The sequence below is a fragment of the Tursiops truncatus genome, chromosome 13, assembly GCF_011762595.2.
Source record: "Tursiops truncatus isolate mTurTru1 chromosome 13, mTurTru1.mat.Y, whole genome shotgun sequence".
Lineage (NCBI taxonomy): Eukaryota > Metazoa > Chordata > Mammalia > Artiodactyla > Delphinidae > Tursiops > Tursiops truncatus.
Window position 1 is genome coordinate 305,642 of NC_047046.1, and position 8,588 is coordinate 314,229.

Sequence of the window (8,588 nt, forward strand, 5' to 3'; positions counted from 1 at the left end):
TCAACTGGTAAATATATAAACAAACTGTGTGCATCTATATAATGGAATATTATTCAGAAATTTTAAAATGAGCTGTAAAACGACATGGAGGAATCTTGAAAGCACATTGCTAAGTGAACGGAGCCAATGTGAAAAGGCTACCATATGATTTCAACTATATGATTTCAACTATATGACACTCTAGAAAAGGTGAAACTGTGGAGACAGTAAAAAGATCAGTGGTTGCTGAGATTTGGGGGGGCGGTTCTAGTTATGGAGAGAGGTGCAAATAGGTAGAGCATGGGAGATTTTTAGGGCAGTAAAACTAATCATGAGACTGTAATGGTGGATACAACTTTGTCAAAACTCGGGGAATGTAGAACACAAAAAGTGAATCCTGGGGTAAACTATGGACTTTAATAATAATCATAATGTATCGATATTAGTGCATCAATTGTAACGAATATACCCCAGTAATATAAGATGTAAATATAGGGAAAACTGTCTGCAGATGGGGGAATGGAGTATAAGAGAACTCTCTGTACTTTACAATCCATTTTTATGTAAAACTGACACTGCTCTAAAAAAAATGGTCTATTAATTTTAAAAAAACCAAAACTGAACATGGGCCATAAAAAAAAATTTTTACAAGTTGGTCTTACTCATGGATATAGATTTTTAAACCCTCAATTAAATGTGAACAAAAGTGGGGCTTCCCTGGTGGCGCAGTGGTTGATGCAGGGGACACAGGTTCGTGCCCCGGTCCGGGAAGATCCCACATGCGGTGGAGCGGCTGGGCCCGTGAGCCATGGCTGCTGAGCCTGTGCATCCGGAGCCTGTACTCTCCGCAACGGGAGAGGCCACAACAGTGAGAGGCCCGCGTACCGCAAAAAAAAAAAAAAAAAAAAAAAAAAAAAAAAGAACAAAAGTGAATCAGGCAATATACATGTATCTATAAATATGTGTTTTTATATGTACACAATAGACATATTTTTATGGACTTACATTTGATCATTTGGGTTTATCCCAGTACTACATAGGCAACTGGACATTAGGAAATCTTTTAACATAATTCACCAAATCAACAAATTATAAAATAGACAAGAACTGTATGACCCTCTTAATAGATGCAGAAAATAACATCCTAAAACTTTTGATATTCAATGTTAAAAAATGAAAAGGAAAGAAAATTATTTTTCAAAGTAGGAGTAGAAAGGAACTTCCTTAACCTGAAAAGGTACTTGTACTAAAAGCTTGCAATACATACCATTCTAAGATACAGCCTTTCCAGTCAGGAAAAAATCAAATCTGCCTGGTAGCACTGCTTCTATTCAACACTCTTGAGAAGAATTTCCCGTGCAAGTCAGAAAAAGTATTGTTCACAATAAAAAGTGATTAACAAATGTAAATATATTAAAATTCAAATTTGCTGTACAACAAAAAAATCACCATAAGCAAAATAGAAAGACTAGCATCACGTCAGAAGGAGCTTAACAATAATTACAGGGAATTAGTATCCAGAATACATTAAAGAAAGACCTCCTGTAAATCTATAAGCAAAAGTCAGAAAACTAAATAGGCAAAAGCTTTTCACAGAACATGTGAACAGGGGAGTAATGGGAGCCCTCATCCATTACTGGTAGATACGCGTCCACAGGAGGACAAGGAAATATGTGTAGGATTGTTCCTTGAAGTAATGCTGAATCAGTTGCAAAAGTAAAAATTACTTTGGATCAAGAAAGTAAACACTGGGTTTCCCTGGTGGCGCAGTGGTTGAGAGTCCGCCTGCCGATGCAGGGGACCCGGGTTCGTGCCCCGGTCCGGGAAGATCCCACATGCCACGGAGCGGCTGGGCCCGTGAGCCATGGCCGTTGAGCCTGCGCGTCCGGAGCCTGTGCTCCGCAACGGGAGAGGCCACAGCAGTGAGAGGCTCGCGTACCGCCAAAAAAAAAAAAAAAAAGAAGTAAACACTGCCCCTCATTAGGCTGGAAGGACAGACATAAATTAAGGCACCTGCAAAGTTAACAGGAAACAATGTTTCTCCCTAGGACAAGCTGTAAATTTTCATCAAGCCCTCTTACAGTGATTGCTGCTTTCTTCCTCACCGAGAAAACTTTATCTCTAAAATCATAAATCATCGTAAACTGTGCCCTTTGAAAATATATCAGTAAAAATGAAATATCTCACTCTTGCCTGGGGGATCTAAATGACTTTGACTCAGAGAAGCAAACTCTTTTCCAACCCAGGGGCAGAGCTTCAGGTAAGGGGTGTCCGGACACAGCCTTCCACAGTCAGCTTATCTTTGTAGTTTCTTAGGAAACCAGACCCTGGACCCACTTGGCATTCTGGACCTGATATTGTTCCCTTTACACACAGCCTTGTTGTGCTATCAAAACACTGCTTCATGTAAAGTTCACCCAAATTTACCTTTCACCTAAATACTTTCATTATTGATCTCTTCCTTTGGACTGATGATCCATACGCTTTCTCAGGCGTTTACCTTCCCTCATTGCAATGAGTCAATAAATTGAACGTTGTTGAACTACAGATGTGCACCTGGTGAGGGATAAAGTCTCTAGGCTGAGTAGGCTAGGAATAGTAAAACCAAACAAAACTCAAAACAAAAAAAAGCACCAAATATCTAACGATCAGCATAAATTATGGTGTATTCATAAACTGTACAGTATACCATAGTTTAAATGAATGAGCCGTATCTATGTTCATCCATATAGGTAAAACCTAACGTTGAGTTTAAAAAAAAATGAATTAAAACAGTGTTACATCTTACCTATCATTCATATGAATTAAAAATAAAACAAAAAATAAATAAAACAAAATATCTGCTGTAGACTGACTGATGTGTCCCCTTGAAATTCATAAGTTGAAACCTACTCCTCAGTGTGATGGTGTTTGGAGGTGGGCGCCTTTGGAAGGCCATCAGGTCATGAGGGGGAGCCCTCGTGAATGCGATTGGTGCCCTTACAAAGAGGCCCCAGGGGTCTCCCTTGCCCTTTCTGCCATGTGAGGGCACAGAGAAAAGATGGCCGTCTGTGAGCCAGCACTGGGGCCCTAAGGAGACACTGAATCTGCTGTGCCTTGATCTTGGACTTCCCAACCTCCAGAACTGTGAGGAATATACTTCTGTTGTTTACAAGCCACCCAGTCCACGGCATTTTGTCATAGCAGCCCAAATGGTTTAAGACAACATCACTACATGTAGTCTGTGTAGTAAAGCTATAGATGCTCTGAGTAGAAAGACGCAGGATGAATTAGAGCCGCCTCTCCTTGCGCTGGGAGGGATGGCTAAAGGGAGTGGGACTGATGTACTGGGGCTAATGAATAGCTGATAACAATGTTTTCTTTCTTTTGTTATTATTTTTTTTTTTTTGCGGTACGCGGGCCTCTCACTGTTGTGGCCTCTCCCGTTGCGGAGTACAGGCTCCGGATGCACAGGCTCAGCGGCCATGGCTCACGGGCCCAGCCGCTCCGCGGCATGTGGGATCTTCCCGGACCGGGGCACGAACCCGTGTCCCCTGCATCGGCAGGCGGACTCTCAACCACTGCGCCACCAGGGAAGCCCGTGGGGTGCTTTTGACAATGCAGATTTCAGGCTTCCCACTATTTCAGACTCTCCAGGGGGTGGGCTCAGGGGAATTTTAACAAGCCCTTCAACTCCTAATTTATCCCCCCCCCCATCTTTCCTCTTTGGTAACCATAAGTTTGTTTTCTATGTCTGTGAGTCTGTTTCTGTTTTGTAAATAAGTTTATTTGTATCATTTTTTAGATTCCACATATGAGTGATATATGATGTTTGTCTTTCTCTGTCTAACTACTTCACTTAGAATGATAATCTCTAGGTCCATCCATGTTGCTGCTAAATTTTCAAAGAACTAGATTTATGTGATACATAAGGACTGATTTATGTGCTGCATCGTCGACTGAAAAAAATGCACAACCTAAAAGTTGAGAGTTATGTCTTATTTGGTGGACATTCTGAGGACTTCAAGCCCAAGACACAGCATGTCAGATAACTGTGAGAGACTGCTCTGAAGAGGCGAGGTGGGGGGCGCCAGGATACATAGGAGTTTTTGCAACAAAGACCAGGTAGATGGAACATCAAAAGATTACTGTTGATTAAAGAAAACCAGATACTTCAAGTTAAGGGATTTAGTGCTTTTCTATGTATGGGAAGATGCAAGAGTCTGAGGTCACTGAAGTCATTCCTTTGATGTGCACCTCAGCTCTCTGGGGCCAGTGTCCTGTGTTTTCCCATCCTGAGTCCCCTCAGGGTGCACTGTCAGGGGTGGGGGGTGGCTGCAGCAGGTGACTGCTAGATGGGGGGCATCCTGTTTCTAGCCTGAGTTCCCTCAGGGCTCACCATGGGGGCAGCTGCAATGTGATGGCTTGATGGCAGCAACATCCTTTGTTTACTGTTATGGCAGGCAATATCTTTCTTTCACACATTTATTTCTTCTGCTTCCCAGACGTCTATTTTGTTTCTTCCCAATGTCTTTACTGCCTAATTCATTTATTTCCACGTTTTCCTGTTAAAGTAGTGGGATACTCCACTTTGCACTATGTGATCTAAAATTCTTGCAACAATACACTCAGGAGGGTGTTTCCGCTTAGTTTCCCCCCACCACCGTCACTCTCTGTGCTTCAGGTCAGCTCCATCTCAAGACCCCCGGCGTCTGACGCCAGGGGGGTCAGACGGGCTGACGCCAGGTCCAGACATCCATCATCGCAGCCCGCCCACCCGCGCAGAGGAGGCAATGGGAGCTCCCGGCCAGATGCGCCGCGGAGCCCTCTGTGAAATGTAGTTCTAGAGCGAGCAGCGCTATGGGAAATGTAGTTCTGAGCGGACACTTGCGCGGCCCTGCGGCGTCAGCGTCGCGCCCCGGGGGAGAGGTCAGGTGTGGGGGGCGGCGTCCGCGTTTGCGGGGGTCCCGCTGCGGGCCCGCAGCATAGCCGTGCGGCCGAGTGAGGCGGCCAGTGAGGGTCGGATCCGGGGGTTCTTGGGGTGAGTGGCTGAGGACTGCGGAGACTGGGTGATTCGGGCCCGCAGGTCGCGGGCCTGGAGCGTGACAGCTGCGTCGGGCGCCGTGCGGGCTTGGGGAGGCGAGTACCGGGGCTGCGGGGGTGGGTGATTGGGACGAGCTGGCGTGGGGAAGGGGTTTTAAGTGATTGCGGACGTGCGAGGGCCGGTGTGTGGGGATCCGTGGGTCCGCAGACAGTGACTGGACGGCTGTAGTGATAAATGATGTGGGGTGCGCAGTACTGGTGCTTGAAGGTTACCTGAGTCGGTCCGAAGGCGTCAGTGATGCGGCACCTGGACCTGGGGTGCCTTCTGGAGGTCGGTGACGGCGGCCTGTGTGGAGAGCAGAAACTGGGTGCCTGCTGGGGTCGGCAGAGGGCGACGAACTTGCCGTTTGGAGGAACCATGACCTTTAATGTTTGTGGGGTGAATGATTGGGGTTCTGTATGGTTTGGGGATGGCTGGGGTTTGTGAGAGCTCTGTGAATGGGGAGACCGGATCTCATTGTTGGGGGGAGAATTTTTCTCAGTAGCTTATTACTGTGCCGTAGGGACGAGTGGGTTGGGGGCCCTATGGGGGTCAGTGCTGGGGCGGGGAGTGCGGTGTGTGTAAATTATAGGCTCGTGGAGGAAGCTTATCTTATCCCTGGTCGAGGAACTAAGATCCCACATGCCGCGGGGCAACTAAGCCCACACGCCACAACTAGAGAGAGAAAACTGGCACGCGCCACACCTGGAGAGAAGCCCGAGCGCCACAATGAAAGATCCCGCGTGCCTCAAAGAAGATCCCGCGTGCTGCAACTAAGACCTGAAGCAGCCAAGTAATAATAATAATAATAATAATAGGACTTCCCAGGTGGCGCAGTGGTTGAGGGTCTGCTTGCTAGTGCAGGGGACACGGGTTCGAGCCCTGGTCTGGGAGGTTCCCACATTCCGTGGAGCAACTGGGCCCGTGAGCCACAACTACTGAGCCTGCGCGTCTGGAGCCTGTGCTCCGCAACAAGAGAGGTCGCAATAATGAGAGGCCCGCGCACTGCGATTAAGAGTGGCCCCCGCTTGCCGCAACTAGAGAAAGCCCTCGCACAGAAAAGAAGACCCAACACAGCCAAAAATAAATAAATAAATAAAATTTAAAAAAATACTAATAACAAACAAATAAATAAATAATTTTTACAAAAACATGAAGAAGCCTGTGGGGGTGGATGATTTTGAGAGTCGGTGATGGGAGCTGTTGGTGTACGAGGTAGGGCTGTGGGAGGGCCGGGATGGGCCACGTGGGTCTGAGTGGGAGTCGCAGGGCTGGTTGGGGGCGGCCTTGGTGGAGTAAGTGATGAGGGCCTTACGAGTGTTTGCCCAGGGTGTGGGATTGAGCGAGGGGTCTTTGAGGGTAATGATTGGGTGGCCTCGAATCAGTGATTGGAGACATGGGACACCTGGATATCACGTGTTGGTTGGTCTGGGGGCTAGTGAATGGACTATGGAGAGAAAGGGGTGGGGGGAGCCTGTGGGCGTGAATCATTGAAGGGCCTCGGCAGCTCATGTTTAGGGAGACCTTCTGGGAGCTGATGGCCGGGGGACCTGGGGAGGTAATGCATGGCAGGGGCTCAGGGTGAGGGGTTAGGTATCATTTGGGGGTTAGTGACTGAGACGGATTGGGTGGCCTCTGATAGGCCAAAACAACAAGTCTCTGAGTATATTTATTGGACTGAAAAAAAATATGTATATAAAAATATGTTTTCACTATATAGCATTAAAGCCAGTTCACAAAGTTAGAAAGACTATAAGATCACGTATTTGTTTCTACCACCCTTTGAGAAACTGCTTACCTTGAAGTAGCGGGATTATGGGTAATTGTTTCTTTATTTAGCTTACATGTATTTTCTGATTTCTCTATAATCGTATTATGCAATAATAAGAGCACTAACTAGCATTTATAAAATGTTTGTGTGCCAGTCTCAGTTCTAAGCTTTTTACACGTATTAACTAATTTAGAACACCCAAGAACATTATGAGGTTAAAATGAACTCTGTTGTATTTTGAGGAGAAACTGATGCAAATTATTCACTTAATGAATTGTTGGATTCAATTTCCTCTTTTATTCATGCCTTTAAAAGTGAAATTGATGTTCTCCTTTCCCATTTGCTATATGTTACACACACACACACACATTCTTTGTCTCTCTTCCTCACTTACTTACTTTCAGAGAGAATGATGGAAAATGCCCAATTTTCCAGGCCACGCACCCTTGTGAGGAAAATCACATTCTTCCAACCTTCCAGAGTGCTGTGCTGTGGAAGCTTGTGTGAGACAAGGGTTCTGGAATTCAGAGGCAGCCTTTCAGAGACCATGCACACTTGCGCTCACCCCTCCCTCCACCCACGTGCAGTCCTGTGTTTGGACCGTGCTTCTTCTCTTGCTCCCACGTAAGGACAGGCCAGGCCAGAGGGCCCGAATCCTCTCCAGCACAGAAAGAAGGGAATGTGGGCCCCTTCGAGCTGAAGAGTTGATGGGGACTCCAAGGCAAAGACAAGATTCTGACGTACACATTCAAGCTCCAGAAACCCTTCTCATAATCATTCTGTTTTCCACTTCTTATCTTAAGGGTCCTTAGTGGGCACTTTCGTGTCCATATCACCTTTAATTCTTGTAAGCATCCCACGTGGTCTGTGTTTCCATCACCATTTAAAACAAAACAAAACACACCAGGCTTAGTGAAGTGAAGTGCCTTGCTTGAAGTCACATGGCCAGCAAGAGACAAAGCTCAGACGGAACCTTATTTGTTTTATTCCATATCTCATGTTCTTTGCCTGAAACACATTCACTCCCAAGCACCTAATTAAATGTTTTGTACCAAGGGGTCTTGAGATATTTGTAGAGGACCTGTTAAGTCTCACAGATGATCATGGAATTCACAGGGCTTTTTGGAGTTTTTGCAGAGCTTTTGGGTTAAACACTGCTACTGGGACTTCCCTGGTGGTGCAGTGGTTAAGAATCCGCCTGCCAGTGCAGGGGACACGGGTTCGAGCCCTGGTCCAGAAAGATCCCACAGGCCGTGGAGCAACTAAGCCCGTGCGCCACAACTACTGAGCCCACATGCCACAACTACTGAAGCCGATGCGCCTAGAGCCCATGCTCTGCAACAAGATAAGCCACCGCAATGAGAAGCCCGCGCACCACAACGAAGAGTAGCCCCCGCTCGACGCAACTAGAGAAAGCCTGCTCTCAGCAACGAAGACCCAACACAGCCAAAAATTTAAAAAAAAAAGGCACTGCTATTAATGCTGTGGGGTACCCTCTGCATACTCCAGTCCTTGTTAGCTCTGTTTAGAGTCTATAGAAAACCCAGTCTGGGCTTTAAATGAAGGTCAGTTTCCAGCAAGATAGGGAGATTTAGATGCCAAAGAGTATGCCTCAACTAAAGAGAATTTAATTTGCTACTGATTCAACAGATTCCAGTTTCCATGAACTAATCGGCTTATGTGAGATGGAGGACGCCCAGGACCAGGGATTCATCCTTGGTGAAGAGTCCTGGCCAGAGCCCTCTAACTTGAGCATTATGACAGAGTCCAGAAGAT